The sequence below is a fragment of the Lynx rufus genome, unplaced genomic scaffold (genome assembly GCF_022079265.1).
Source record: "Lynx rufus isolate CCGP_SWC_20201006 ecotype Redwood Valley unplaced genomic scaffold, mLynRuf1.p SCAF_10, whole genome shotgun sequence".
Taxonomy (NCBI): domain Eukaryota; kingdom Metazoa; phylum Chordata; class Mammalia; order Carnivora; family Felidae; genus Lynx; species Lynx rufus.
The window spans coordinates 24,143,433-24,159,292 of record NW_025814824.1 but is presented as its reverse complement, the minus strand read 5'-3'; positions in this window follow the sequence as shown (position 1 = coordinate 24,159,292).

Genomic DNA, 15,860 nt, shown 5'->3' with positions numbered 1-15,860 from the left:
GCCGAAGTCGGAGGCTCAACCGACTGAGCCACCCAGGCACCCCTTAGCTGCCTTTTTAATATTGAATAAAACTTTGGGGAAAAAAATGAATAAAACTTTGGGGCCCTGCCAAGTAGGAATAATATGAAAAGAATTCAGGTTTCTCTCGAGTTCTAAGGTCTCTTCAGCTAAATAGGAAATAAATGATCATATTTAACACATATTAAAAAATACAGTATGTCTTAAAAATATAATATAGGGAGCGAAATTAACCCAGAACTCTCTCTAGTGGTAGAGTAACCCTGGATGGGATTTATAAGCTCAAACATGACTTGAAAACTATGTCATGTTGTGACGTCACCCCAGAAATGTGGAATGTTTGATTCACTCCTCTAAGTTTTATAGTCCTCGTTAAAGGCGTAAATTAGGGCTCTGTGTCACCTGGATTTTGAACAAGAATTTGGTCTACATTCCACCAATCGTTCTGGTGGTTAAGGATGTTTAGCAAACTGAGGATGCAGCTCCAAAGATTGCTTGGAAAAGTAGCCTCAGAATTGCTGGGGATGATTTAAATTGTCTTCTTGATGAATTACCAGATTGTAATCCTAGAAATGAAGACTAGAAATGTTGATGAGAATCAAGCCGATATTATTAATATTTTGTACAAAAATCTGTGCATGTTTGTGTTTTAAGTATTTATAAAATTTAAGAGAAATTTGGATTATTAAAGTAAAATTATCTAATTTAAAGTGCATAATTCCAAATACCATATGATTTCACTCATATGTGGAATTTAAGAAACAAAACAGATGAACGCAGGAGCAGGAAAGGAAATATAAGATAAAAACAGAGAAGGAGGTAAACCATAAAAGACTTAAATACAGAGAACAGCGTGGCTGGAGGGGAGGTGGGTGGGGGGATAGGCTAAATGGGTGATGGGTGATGGGGACTAAGGAGGGCACTTATTTGGTTGAGCACTGGATGTTATTCATAAATAATGAATCACTAAATTCTACTCCTGAAGCCATTATTACACTATATGTTAACTAACTTGGATTTTTAAAAAAAAATTTAAAAAGAAAACTTGAAAAAAAAGTGCATAATTGAATGAGTGATTTACACATGTAGGCTAGGATTTACATCCATGCCACTCTGAGCCCTGGTTTTTCTCATCCCTCCATGCAGGAAACTCTAAGAAAGTAACTGATTAGTGTAACTCAATTGCTCTCCAGTAAATAAGTTAATGCTTAATTTCTGGGTGCTGTTTCCTTTCGTGTACCAGGTGTCTCATTTTCTCTGCATGTGCTGTGTCCTTTCTTAACCATGTGTGTTTTTTCATGCTGTTCCAGATCCACACTACCAAGTCCCATCTCTACCTGGAAAAATTCAGTCCGTCCTTCAAGGCACAGCAGAAATGTCCCCTTGGCTGACATCTTCCCCTTCTTCTTCCTCTTCAAGCAGGATATTCTGCAACCTCTATGGTGTTTTACCTTTCTTGCTCTGAAAGAAGTAGGTGTGACTGTCAACTGTGTGATCACATCTCCACGAAGGCACAGATCATGACTCAGACACAGTGTCCATCCATAGCAGTCACTTAACGCATGTTAAATTGAGCTAACCTAATGAGTTAAATTGGCATTAAATATGCCGACCAGCTAGACGACAGGTCCAAACTCGGCCAACTGATATTTGGGGTCCTTTAAAATCACAGGGATTGGAAATATAATCTAGTTCTCTCTGTTTCAAAGTCTTGTGTTCTATGGAGAATTTAATTTGAAGAAAGACTTCTGTAGCATAAAATAGCATGAAAGCCACTGACTCTGAACAAAGCCCTTTGTTTTCAGATGCATAAACTGAAGATTTTTTAAATATAAAAATCTAGATATCTAATTTCTCTGTGAAATGAAAAGACTCAGCAATACGGGTTCCCATTCTTTATATATGTGTGTGTGTGTATATATATATATTATATATACATATAATATATATATGGAGAGAGAGAGAGAGAGAGAGGGAGAGAGAGAGAATGCGAGCAGGGCAAGGGCAGAGAAAGTGAGAGAGAGAATCCAAAGCAGGCTCCTTGCTGTCAGTGCAAAGCCCAACTCAGGTCTCAGTCTCCTGAACTCCAAAATCAAGAGTCAAACACACTCAGCTGACTGAACCACCCAGGCACACCTATGGATTCCCATTCTTGAAAAGTGTCAATCTGCTGGAACGCTCTGCAGTTTGCCACAGTCCTCACCAGTCCCTGTAGTTTCCCTGATGCAGAACCTAAGTGTTAAATCAGTGCTAAAACTCCAACAAAATGACTCTAGCATACCATGGTAATACATTTGGCTTTCTCCCCTTGTTCATGTTACTTACCTGTCACTGTTCAAGTTCAAGGCAATTAAACTTGAGGCTCCAGATTTGCAATAGGTGTGCTTCTGTGAGGTAGTCTGGGAAAAATATTGTTTCCAAATCAAACTTCATCTGAAATGTATGCAATTTGCTATTCAGAGAAACCCACTGTAACTATAAAAGAATTCTTTTGTACATCAAATACGCACACTTGATTATAATCCTTTTGCCCTAACAAAGAGCTACATCTTAGCTTGGCATATAATTTTGAGAGCTCAACTTGTCCTGTTAGAGTTGCACAGAAATTTCTTCTTTTTATTACTATGACATTTACTTTTGCATGGGAGAAGCTTGGGTTCAGTGATTATCTTTCTTCTGCAAGTAATCTGTTTGTCTGGCTTCCTTTTCCTACATGGATAAGATCATATCACTTATACAATTTTCATCATGAAAATAAAACTGTTGCCAAGACAAGCTGAAGACTGAGCAATATTAAATTAATTTTTGCAAGGGACACGGTGGGCTCATTAGAGCTTTAGACTCAGACTTTTTTTTTTTTTTGCCCTAGAAAGTTTTTCTTTTTGTACATAGTCTTTGAAAAGTTTTATTGGTGGGGCGCCTGGGTGGCGCAGTCGGTTAAGCGTCCGACTTCAGCCAGGTCACGATCTCGCGGTCCATGAGTTCGAGCCCCGCGTCGGGCTCTGGGCTGATGGCTCTGAGCCTGGAGCCTGTTTCCGATTCTGTGTCTCCCTCTCTCTCTGCCCCTCCCCCGTTCATGCTCTGTCTCTCTCTGTCCCAAAAATAAATAAAAAACGTTGAAAAAAAAATTTAAAAAAAAAAAAAAAAGAAAAGTTTTATTGGTGAATAAATGTCATATAAAATGTATGCATGCTACGTGTACAGTTCAGTGATTATTGGTCTTAGAACATTTTCATGATCCCAGAAAATTCCTGTGTGCTCACATGCAGTTAATCCTTGCTCCCACTCCCCAGCCCTAGCCAATGCTGAGCCAGGAATGTGCTTGCCTCGGTCAGGACCTCAACCTCAGGCAGAAGAGCTACTGTCCCCTCCCCATTTCTCTCCATCACCTCCTTCATCACTTCCATCAACAATCCCATTGGGCATGGGTGTTACCGCCACCCCAAAGGGACTGAACCACCTTCCCCGGAAGCACAGCCTGCCCCCTGTCCTGGCAGAGCCCCATGCTTACAGAGCTGGAAGAAGCGGGGAAGTGATTGGAGCTGCCGGTCCAAGAATGTCTCAGACTCCCACGGTTCCCTCTTGAAGTTTAGCTGCTGTTCAAGCACAAATACTTTGTGGATAAATTATTGTTTACAGTTGTCTACCTGATCTGGATCTGATTTGGACCTGATTTTGGATCTTTGCTCGCTTTGCTCGCTTTGCTCGCTTTGCTCTGTGATCTGTTGCTCGCTTTTTATCTTATCTTCATCTCTTTTTCCTTCTGGGTTTACTAGTTGGTCTTTGATCGCACTGATTCTGGTTTCTAGTTCACCTCATCACACTTGTTCTGTTTTCTGCAAGGCACCTTCTGCTCTGCACTGCCGTTGAGATGCCCTTTAGCTGGCTCTGGCCACATTTGTTTCTGTACATTTCTTACGTGTCCTTGCTATTTACCTTTTTATATCAGCCCTTGTGCCTCAATGAGTTCTTTCTCCGTCATTTCTTTCTTTCTTTTTTTTTTTTTAAAGTTATTCTGTGTTTTCGAAAATAGAAATGCTTTCTAAAATTTTTATCTGACTCCTCATTGCTAATAATAATAATTTTCCCTGGGGTGCCTGGGTGGCTCAGTTGGTTAGGCATCCACCTCTTGATTTTGGCCCCAGTCATGATTCTCACAGTTCATGGGTTCAAGCCCTGCATTGGGCTCTGTGCTGACAGTGTGGAGCCTGCTTAGGATTCTCTCTCTCTCTCTCTCTCTCTCTCTCTCTCTCTCTCTCTCTCAGTGCCCCTCCCCCACTCATGCTCTATATCTCTCTCAAAATAAATAAATAAACATTAAAATAATTAAATTCTTCTGTTAAAAAAAAGAATAATTTTCCCTATGTGGGGCAATTATATCTTTCTTTGATCTTCAAAAATTTCATATTATATATAAATTTTTTTCTGATTACTGAATTTTGAACAAGGAAGATGGATCCCAGCCTGATGTTTGCCATCTGATAGTTGTCCACATATTCCATATGGATTCTCTCACTGTCTACCAACATACAGTCAGATCTCTCAGGAGGTTAGCTGGGAGGCCAAACAGGCACAAACCCCTAGCATTTAAGTTTTTAGTGTCCAGGAGACATTTATCCTGCTCAATATTACTTTGTTGAGGCAGGTCCACTTTTGTTCATATTACCTAGTTTTCTACTATGAGCTAGTGTACTTACTACTGAAAAATTCGAATCAGCATGTAGCTCGTGCTTTGTGAGAGGTACAGCATGGGTAAGTCCGGTCTCCAAGGTGGACTGCTTCCTTTTATACCCCCACTTACTCCTGAGTTGACAACACAGGGTGCAACGCACTATTGTTGGACCCATGAGCTCACGGCCAGGTTAAATTACTGGGTGTTATAGACTCCATAGTCAATCTAGCAATGATGCACTGAAGAATTCCCAGGAAATAATTCCCTTAGGGAGGAAGAGCTTCTGAAGAATTAGGTCTGTCACTAATGATGAATTTTTATAACTGTCTTGCTTTCTTAAGAAACCCATATATGAAATCACTGGCCATTATGTCTCAGTGTGACCAATCTACATTGCAGTAGGATGAATTCCTCCCGGTGATTGAAAAACATCATAAATATTATTGATTTATACCCCTAGTTTCCACTGCTATTGTCATTTCCCTGATATGTTGTTATTTTAAAGTAGGAAGAGGAAACCAGCAGCCTGCTACCATATGCTAAAAATATCCTAATATTGGCTAAAGTAAGGAGATGTCTTCATGTTAAGAGGGATTTTTTTTCTCTGATCCTTAAGATTTTTAGCCCAAATCCATTCATATGCTCTACATTTGCTGCTCTAGTTTATATGTTTTCTGCTCTAGTTTATATACAAAGAAATATCTTGGAGGAGTGTGCACTGGAGCAGCGAATCCTTAATATATGGTGCTTCTAAAACTTTAATGTGCATATGAATCCCCTGGGGACCCTGGTAAAATGCAGATTCTGCCTTTCTAATGAGCTCCCCAATGATGTTAATTTTGCTGTTATGAGCAGGAAGGTGCTAGAGCAGCTGGTATGCTCATGATTTGGAGCCCAAATCACTTGTATTTTGATGACCATTCAGGAAGATGCAAACAGGGAAAATTCTGACATGTCACCATTTCCACACCCACCGAGGGCCTGGTGTCCCTGACCTGCCCCCAAAACAGAGACTGTTACCAAGTGATTGCTATGTCAATAATTGTGTGCCATTTCACATTTAAATACTCAGGGCCTTTTTATCTGGGTGGAGACTATTGGAGGAGGGAGGTGGCGACCAGAGATAAGTCTTATCATTTTCATGACACCAGTAATACATTTTTATTTAAAAAAAAAAAAAAAGCTTCTAAGAGTTTCAAGTAGGGTTTCTTGTACGGCAGGTCAATTCAGACAGTCCTTTGAGTCACGTTTAGAGCAAGAGGTCACATTACTCCACAGGGGATTTGGGGAGGAATGCAGTCTTCCTAGTAAAATAGCCAAGGGTGTGTGTGGAACTATGGGAAGGAGAGCCAGGGTGAAGATTTGCTCTGCTCTAGAAGGGCCGAGTTGTTGATGTTTTAACATTTAATAACAACAAAAGCTCCCATCGATCTGGAAGATCCTTTGCCCATTTGGGCATGTTCATGGTGTCAAACCTAAACATTAATTCCTTAGAGGACTATCTTTGTGATTGGTGGTTAATGGGTTACGCTGTCGCTAAGAACTGTAAGTGCATAGCAAGTAAGCTTGAGACCTTTCGTAAAGGACAGATAGTGGTGGCATTTTCACTGATAGTGCCATCTGAAACTAGCCCACTGGGAGTATTTGGCCAACGGATGCAGGTAGGAAAACAATTTTCCCCTGGGGGGGAGGCTTTCAGGGCCTTAGATGTTTGGAAAAGCAGATTAACACAAGTACCACTGAAACAGGTTCTGTAGCTTTGGACAAATCATTGCTGTTATTATTTAATTCCTTATACTATTTTAGTCTTTGTAAAGTAACAAAAAATTAAATTGCATTTATATCTTAAAATAGGTCAGCTCCTTCTGAGGCTAATGTTCAAGTTTTGTCTATCCTCCACCAAAGTCAGTCTTTCAAGTATCTTTTATCTTTTTAAGAAATGTAACAGCGTGTTGCCAGCTTAACCTGCATCCATCCATCTGGCCCTTCCTCCCGCCCTCCGCCCCTCCCTCCCTGCTGCTTAGCATTTACTGCTCTACATCCTGTCCTTTTCAGCCTCTTCATACATAAAAATCTCTTGCGACTGCTCCACTGCTGCCTCCTGAATTTCCAGCCTTCTAACTCTGCCTGGCTCCAAACTGTGCTTAAATAATCTTTTCATGCCTTTCCATATCGTTCCAATCAAGTGACATGCACTGGCCCCCTGCCCCAGCTGATCTAGCTTCTGACTTCAGTCAGCAAGCTTTTCAGTAACTCTGGACCACTCCGTTTTTCTTCTTCCCAGCGTGAACCCGTCCGGTACTGTCTTGCTGCCTGTAGCACTTTAATCCTTCCTCCTCAACATTCTCCATTGTCCTGTTTTCTGTCTACTGAATGATGTCCCACTGTTACAGGAAATGTCACTTTAAGATAGACCTAGCAGTAACATTTTTCAAGATTAACCTTTAAATACAAATATTTTGCCACACTTAACTCCCTACTCCAACTGGCTCCAATTTTATGATTATTATCTTCATTATGTACTTACTATCTTACTTATTCATTTTGCATCCAGGGACTATGTTCTTTTATCATGTGTACTATCCAGGTTTAGTCCATAAACACGCAATTCCCCAGACAGTATTTTGCTACAATGAAAATAGGAATATCAATTAATACAGACTAGAGAGTACCAACATAAGATAATATATTAATATATGTATGCAAAACTGTGTGTGTGTTTAAAAAGGCTAAGGAAGGATTGTTTAATAGAGAGTATTATAGAAACAGGATAACATTACAGTAAAATTAAGGTGATTAGGGTTAGGGTTAGGGTTAGGTTTATCATGTTTCAAAATCAATCAATATGGAATAAAAGTATAAAAATCAAATCAATTTATAAGAAAAATTGACAAAGACTAGAACATTTATTCAATATACAGGAGGACAACTTCATTTTTGAAGAAATAAAATAAATTGTAAAGGTATGATTAATAGCTTCCGCAGTATTTAAAATTTCTACACTATTAAAAAACCCCAAAGGCACTCATATATATAATACTTTTAACAATTCATATTTGTAAAGGAGACATCCAAACTTCAAAGGATAAAGAGGATACAAATATATTTCACTAGACTGTAAACTCTGTAAGGAAAGGGATATTTCCTTATATTTCACACCTAATACGTATGTATTAAACATTGAAGGAATAATTGAGTAAGGGAGAACAAATAGAAAGCAATTTCTAAAAGCTCATCATTCCAGGAATAAATATATGAAATAAACAACCCTGGATAACTAAAATATGTCAACTGAAATATTTTTTAAAATGATACCATATAATATCAGCAATGTTATAGTAGAATCAGTACCCATTCCTAGTAGCAGCTCTATAAATTGGTTACCTTTTGGAAGGAAATGTGATAGTTTGTAATAAGAGCTAATCATCCACCAATGCAGAAATTTATTTTAATGAAGTAGCCAAGGTTAAATGAGTCACATGTGCATATTAAATAGATATAACTACTTAGTATTTCCATATTCATGTATATTTCTACATTAAAGGTACTCAATCTAACTTTACCACAATTAATATTAGGGATATGGTTATGCATATACACTTTGCACAAAGGTATGTTATGAAACCATGCAAATAATATTAATTCTAAAGATGTATGGAGACGTTTAAGTAAAAACATAAGGCATGTTATAATATTATGATTGCAACTATAAAAAGTTCTGTTAGCACATACTAGACAAAATATATATAGGTAGAAATAAAAGCAATTTCATGAGGGTAATGAACTTATGGTCTTCCTATTATTGCTTTTACATATTTTTAATACTGTAGCTTTAATTAAAATGCATAAAGTGATTGCTACTATTTGTAATACATACATACATATAATTTACATTCTCATGAACCTAGTGAAGCTGTTGGTCTCCCAGGGAAACTGTACTATTTACTTATTGACCAACAGACTCTCTACTGACATTGACATACTCACTAATGAGCAAAGTATAGGCCATGCAGTTTCAACTAAGGGGTGAGGGGAAGCTTGCAAGAAATATTCTTAACACTGTCTACCTTAACATGTCTGTGAAATACAAAGCAGGTAATATTTCCTGCCTATGGAGAACACGGCTTCCAGGCATTTGGGTTGTGTCTGCATCATTGAGAAATGTGATTATTTTGGAGCGAACTGACTGGTGGATACCCATCAGGGGATAAGTAGCAACACGGAAAATATTAATTGTACTTATTTTTATGTCTTAGACTTACAACTGACTTTTAAAGGAATAACTGGTTTATTGAGATATGATTTCCAAACCATAAAATTCCTACTTTTAAAGTGTACAGTTCAGTGATTTTTACTATATTCACTGAGTTATGCAACCATCACTATGTAATTTTGGAATGCTCTCATTGCCCCCAAAAGAAATCCTATACCTATTAGCAATCAATCCCCATTCTCCCTCCTCCAGGCTCAAGCAATCACTAATCTACTTTCTGTGTCTATGGATTTCCCGATTCAGGATATTTCATATAAATGGAATTATAGGTGCCTTTTGTGTCTGGCTTCTTTCACTTGGCATGTTTTCAAGGTTCATCTACATTATAGCATGCATCGTTATTTCATGTTTTGTGGCTGAAAATTTTCATTTTATTGATATATCACACTTTGCTTATCCATGGACATTTGGGTTGTTTCCACTTTTTTGCTACTATGGACAATGCAGCTATGAGCATTCATGTACAAGCTTTTGTGTGAACATAGATTTATTTTCAATTCTCTTGTCTACACACCTAGGAGGGAAATTGCTGGTTCACATGGTAACTATATATTGGACATTTTGAGGTGCTGCCGAAGTTGTTTTCTAAAGCAGTTAGAATAGTTAGACTGTTTTACAGTCCCACAGCAGGGGGGCTTTTACTTTCTCCTTTCACTCACTTATTCTTCTAAAATGGGCATATATTACTTTAATAATAAGAAAAAAAGAATTATTAAAAAAATCTGTGACTGCCAATCTGTGGGCCATAGGCACTTTGCAATGGGCTTTTAGTCCCCTTGGGTACCATCTCTGTCTTTAAATTTAACAAAGACTGTGGTCTGTCTATCGAGAGAGAGAGAGACAGAGAGAGAGAGAAGCTATTAGGATCAAAGAGAAACCAATTATTTGTTGGAATAAAGAATCTGCTCCCAATCAGTTTGGCCAAAATGATAGACCTGTTTGGAAGAGGAGCAGGATTTCTCTGTGTAACTTGTTGCACTCAACTGTGAAAGTACAGGAAAGCCACCTGTACTGCTGCGGGGCCGAGAATAGGGAGGGGAGAAGAGGGATGAGGAAGCCTGTGTGTGATGGGAAAAGTCCACTTCAGTACCTCAGGCATATAGAGCTGTATATCTATATCTGTGAGTCTATCTCTATACCCATATCTGTATCTATATCTGTTAAAATTGGCTATTAGAATTTTGACTAGTGCAGGGTCCTAAAGTAATTTGCTTAAGTAAATAATATGATTGGTATGTAAGATAGTGTTTCTGAGTTGCTTGAGGGAACCCAAAACAATGTAGGTATTGATTACTTGTCTGTCATAATTATCATGTGTGATGTATTGGTGGAGTTCAATTTATCTTACTTTTAGAGCTTGGTAATAGTACCACACTTTGCCATATTGGAGCTTGAGGCAAAAGGAAAAATTGGTAATATTGATGCTGCTTTCATTGAAAAATTTGACATTTGTTCATTATAGATTTTATTTGCATTAATACAGATTTTCAAAAAACTACTACACTAAATATTATGTATCTTGATAACTGAGATTTAGGGCACCCCCTTAAATTTTACATCCAAGGGAAGTGCCTCCTTGGCTTCATCCTTGTCCCAGGTCTGACTTTGAATATGTTTAGAGTTTTTAGGTAAAAGGGCTTAAAAACTGAGTGGCAATTTAGTTATGGAGAAACTGAGTCATGGATTAGAGCATTTGATGTCATACATTGATAGTCATATAGTGACTAATTGGGAATCATAGGAGTAACTCCTATCCTTTTATCAAATCAGAAAGTGGTACTCCCTTGTTATATATTTACTAAGGTTTGTAAACCTTAATTCCCATTTCACATATTTGATTAGAAAAATGAATTCTTTCTAACTTTTTCAATATTGTCCCTCTAATTATTTAACACTCAACAAAGTGGGCAAGTTTCCCAACAATCTGTAGCAGTTTAATCCTCATTCCTGGCCTTTTAAAATTTTCTGGACAGGAGAAGCACTCTGTTTTTAGAGCTATGTGGGGAACTGATACCACAAAGTAGAATTTTCTGCCTAATTCCTTTATTCCCCTTGAAGACATTAGGGACCAAATCCCATCCCCCTCTTTCTCTAGCCAACTTTTTAGAGGTTTTCAGTTTGAAAGTGAGATACTGGAAGAGCCAGAGGGTTAATGAAAATTTCAGTGCATGGAAATGTTTGTCAAACCCATTGGAAGAGTAGCACATCCTGGAGCTATTATTGGCACAGCAAATAGTGAGTGACATTCAGAGTTTATGCTGTTTGCTCTGTGATACTGTTGGAATGAGTTACATCACACGCAGGAGTCACCAAGAGGTGACTCTTTCTGGGCTGGCCAATAACCATTTGTTCTTCAATTTATTATCACAGTGAAGTAAGCTCACTGTCTGTAGTTCAGATCACTGGGGAAGAGGGCAACCCGCACATGAGAAGAGAGCATCGTTTAGCCTGGCATTTCCCAAAGTTATCCCTTGACAGTAGCTATAGAAATGGTTTCTTGGGGAAATAAGTTGGGAAGTGCTGCATACTAAATGCCAGTCTGGGAGATGCATATGCTCATTAGCATACAGAAGCTCTGAAAAATCCTGCAGGGAAAACAAAAATCTATGGAGTTTTGTTTAACTCACTTTTGACCAAATTTTGTTATGGAACCTCCTCATATTACTGTGAAACAAGTTGCCGCAGAGCTTAGAGACTTAAAACAATAAACATTTTATTATCTCCTAGTTTCTATGGATCAGGAATTTGGGAAGGACTCACACCAGGATGGCTCTGACTTGGGGTCTTTCATGCAGTGTAGTCAGGTGGTGACTGATGCTAGAAGAGCAGGTGGCAGGAGCAGCTGGGGCATCTTTCTCTCTTTATGTCACCTTGGAGTATCTCCTTGAGGTCTCTCATGTCGGCTACATTGGCCTTCCTCACAGCATGGCTGCCTCAGGCTAATAGGACTGTTGTTACATGGTAGCTCAGGGTTCCAATGAAAGTATTTTTTTTTTTTTTTACTTAATGTTTATTTATTTATTTTTGAGAGAGAGAGAGAAAAAGAGAGAGAAAAAGAGACAGAGAGAGACAGAAGGAGACACAGAGAGAGAGACAGACAGAGAGAGGCAGAGAATCCCAAGCTGGCCCCACACCATCAGCGCAGAGCCTGACATGGGGCTTGAACTCACGGACTGTGAGATCATGACCTGAGCCGAAATCAAGAGTCAGATGCTTAACCAACTGAGCCCCCCAGACACCCCTCAAATGAAAGTATTTCAATCCACAAGTGAAAGCTACAGTGATTTATAACCTTGGAAATGATGCAGCATTATTTTCACTGCCTCCTGTTACATGCAAGTGAGTCACAGGACTACAAAAACAGGGGAGTTCAATTCTACATCTTGATGAGAAAGTGGCAGAGCTCCATAAGAGCATGGAGACAAGGAGGAGATATTGTGCTACCATCTTTGGAAAATACATTCTACCACAGGACTCTCTTTTCTCCGTGGAATCTCTTCAATGTCGGTTCCACGAAACATACTTCGTGAATGTTGCTTTAGGCAGTTATCACCGGAGTTGCTTCTACGTAAAAAGGCAGACTTGGCCAGAAAAGGTGTCTTCGCAAATTCTGGAGATGTCCAGATATGGAATTCACAAAGAGATTATTTAGCACAATGATACTAAAAGGCACTATTATTTTAAATTCTGTAGTCCAGGGTGTACCCACTTAGATGTTTAATTTTTATGGTTCAGAAAGGGCTAATGCTGTGGGGCGCCTGGGTGGCGCAGTCGGTTAAGCGTCCGACTTCAGCCAGGTCACGATCTCGCGGTCCGTGAGTTCGAGCCCCGCGTCAGGCTCTGGGCTGATGGCTCGGAGCCTGGAGCCTGTTTCCAATTCTGTGTCTCCCTCTCTCTCTGCCCCTCCCCCGTTCATGCTCTGTCTCTCTCTGTCCCAAAAATAAATAAACGTTGAAAAAAAAATTTATTAAAAAAAGAAAGGGCTAATGCTGTAACCTTCCACATTAGTGCCAACAGCTGAATCAGAGTGTGTAGAATCTCTTGGCATTCACGTATGTAGACTGGAGCAGGTTCAGAAGTGATCCACTGCAGTCCAGGATGGGCCTCGTAAGGAAGGGCCTTACTTCTCCAAGTAAGATGGGCCCTTATCAAACTGGATGGCTTCCTGACAGTAAAGCTAAGCCTGGCCTAAGGAGGATCCACATATTTAAAAAATAAGGAACGATCTTCCACTTAATATCTCACTCTTACGTGAATTGTTGGCTTAAACGGGAAGAGGGCACCTCTTCTCTTTGAAATAAATACTCCAGAGTAATAACAAAATATTTGAATTTAAAGCACTAGCTGTTAAATTTTAATTGACTTTAAATCAAGGTACTTAAAATTCATTCCCACACTAATGATGAATTTTTATTGATTTTATCACAGAGATGTCTTTGTCCCAGAGGCACTATTTGAAAGTCATCCAACAAGAGTTAATAGTATATAGTCTGTGAGATAGAACATAACTGGATTTTGTCTCTTTGTTTTTGTTTAAAGATAACTGACCTGTACAGGGAGAAAATCCATTGATTTGAACTATTTTCTCCGAATAGTCATAAACATGCAATACACTCTTTGCTGAAAGAGTGATTGACATCTAGATACTAGAAGTATGGACTTAAAAGAACAAAATAATATGGAATAAAAACTATTATACTGAAGCCACCATCATTATTTTTAGAGTTTCAGAATTGCTGAGATGCTCCATAATGAAAACATTGTCTTTATACAAATTACAGAGTAAGAGAAGTGGAAGTGTCAGAAATAATTCCATTAGCTTTCGTGAAAAATCCTCTCTGTGGTAGTAGGCACTCCATTCCTTGGGTGTCAGATCAATAAATGGGAGCAAATATGAACTCATCCAAGGAATATCGTGGGAAATATTGCCATCACCAGCAGGTTCGATTCTTGTTGAAATGCACAAAAAATTAGACCCATCATCTCTGAATTTGTTTTCATGAGTCAGTGGCTACCGCGGGCTCTGGGAGGGTGCGTTTTGGTGACTTGCCAGGTTTGCCACATCCTTGCTGCTGGTATCTGGTTTCAGGGCAGCTCACAAAGGATCACCTGTGAAAGCGGTGACATTCCTGGATCGGGACACCCCTGTAACTAACTGCCACCTGTGGTGTCTCGGAAATGAAGCTTACTTTCTCCTTCCAGGCTCTCATTTCGTTTTTGTTCCTGCCTTTTGTTTTTCCCCTGTTACTGCCGACACACACCACACTTTCATTCACTTTGCTGGAATTGTTCCACTCTGAATATCAATCCCTCCATCTCTACTCTCTCTCTTTTTCTTTTCTTTCTCCCACGCCCTCCTCCCACTTTTTCTTTCCCAGCTTGTCCTAACAAAGGGTTAGGAAAAGTCTCAGCTAGGGGCTCTTAACCTGGGGCCCTTGGATAAAATTCAAGGGGCTTGTGAACTTGGAAAAAGGATTTTCACTTCTACCCTGTAGAAATTCAGCCTCTCCTTCTAGTATGACTACTGGCGACTAATCACCCACTGAGCGTCAGCAGAAAACACACTTCTTTTCATTTTACATTAAGGTTGCTGCAAAATCTCAAATGAGGTTTATGTCTGTCACTACTTCAAAATTAGACCAGCAGCTAGATCATATGATATATTATGTTCATAACGAGGCAAAATTATTACCTATCTCACAGATTTTAAAAAATGTGGTAACTGTTTTTCAATACAATTGGTTTTCTTTGCAATCTTATATATTGTGTCTCATTCATTTACAACCATTATTCTGACACAGGTTCATAGGCTCCATCAGTCTGTCAATGGAGTGCAGGGCACAAAAAGAGCTAAAACTGTTCTGTAAACAAATAGTCAGGGCTGGAAATCCAAGCCTGTTTCTTTGGTGTCCCAGGATAGACCAAGTTATCAGGTTTTTAAAAGGCGTGAGGCATTAAAAATTAATTTTTATAATCTTTAATTAGAATAATGTTGCACATGACACTTTTGGTGTTAATGATGAACAGGAAATGTTTGGTGATGTTGGTTATTTGAATTCTGGAGAGCTAAGGGCAGTAGGCAGCCGCTGGGTATCCTCCTGGGGAAAGTGTGACGGTGTGAAGCCCAAGGCTCCAGCTTCAGCCTTTAGCGTTATGGAAGCAGGAATGGGGGGAAATCAAGAGCCGAATCTGAGGAATGGGAAGGTTCTTCAAGGTCATTATGATTTCAGGTCATTCATTTTTAATTTAGCCTCTCAAAACTTTTAGGTTCTACTAGTAGACAATTTATCTTGTATCTTTTATCATCCCAGACCAGATAAATTGCACTTATATCCAATAAGCTGTTTTAGAATTCTTAGTTTTCACAAATTGGGTTTGCCAAAGATGGGCAAACCAGCTTCTCCCACCAAACCAGTCCGTATTATTAATGCTGCTCTAAAGTGTAGGGTATAAAGCTCTGATGTGGACTGAAGGCCAGACCAGATGTATGCTCTGGCTGGATTTACCCCTCATTTTTATTTTAGTTTTTAAATTTTTTTACATGTTTACTTATTTTTGAGAGAAAGAGAGAGCACAAGCAGGGGAGGGGCAGAGAAAAAAGGAGACACCGAATCTGAAGCAGGCTCCAGGCTCTGAGCTATCAGCATAGAACGCGATGTGGGGCTCGAACCCACAAACGGCAAGATCATGCATGACCTGGGGTGAACTTGAACGCGTAACCGGCTGAGTCACCCAGGTGCCCCTACCCCTCATTTTTAAATGAAAGTTTAAAATATACTTAGAAGGAATTGCATGGTTAGCACCTATGCTCACCACCTTGGTCTTACCATTAGTTGATATTTATATTCACTTTATTATAAACATATCCATTCCTCTACCTGTCCATCAACCCACCTT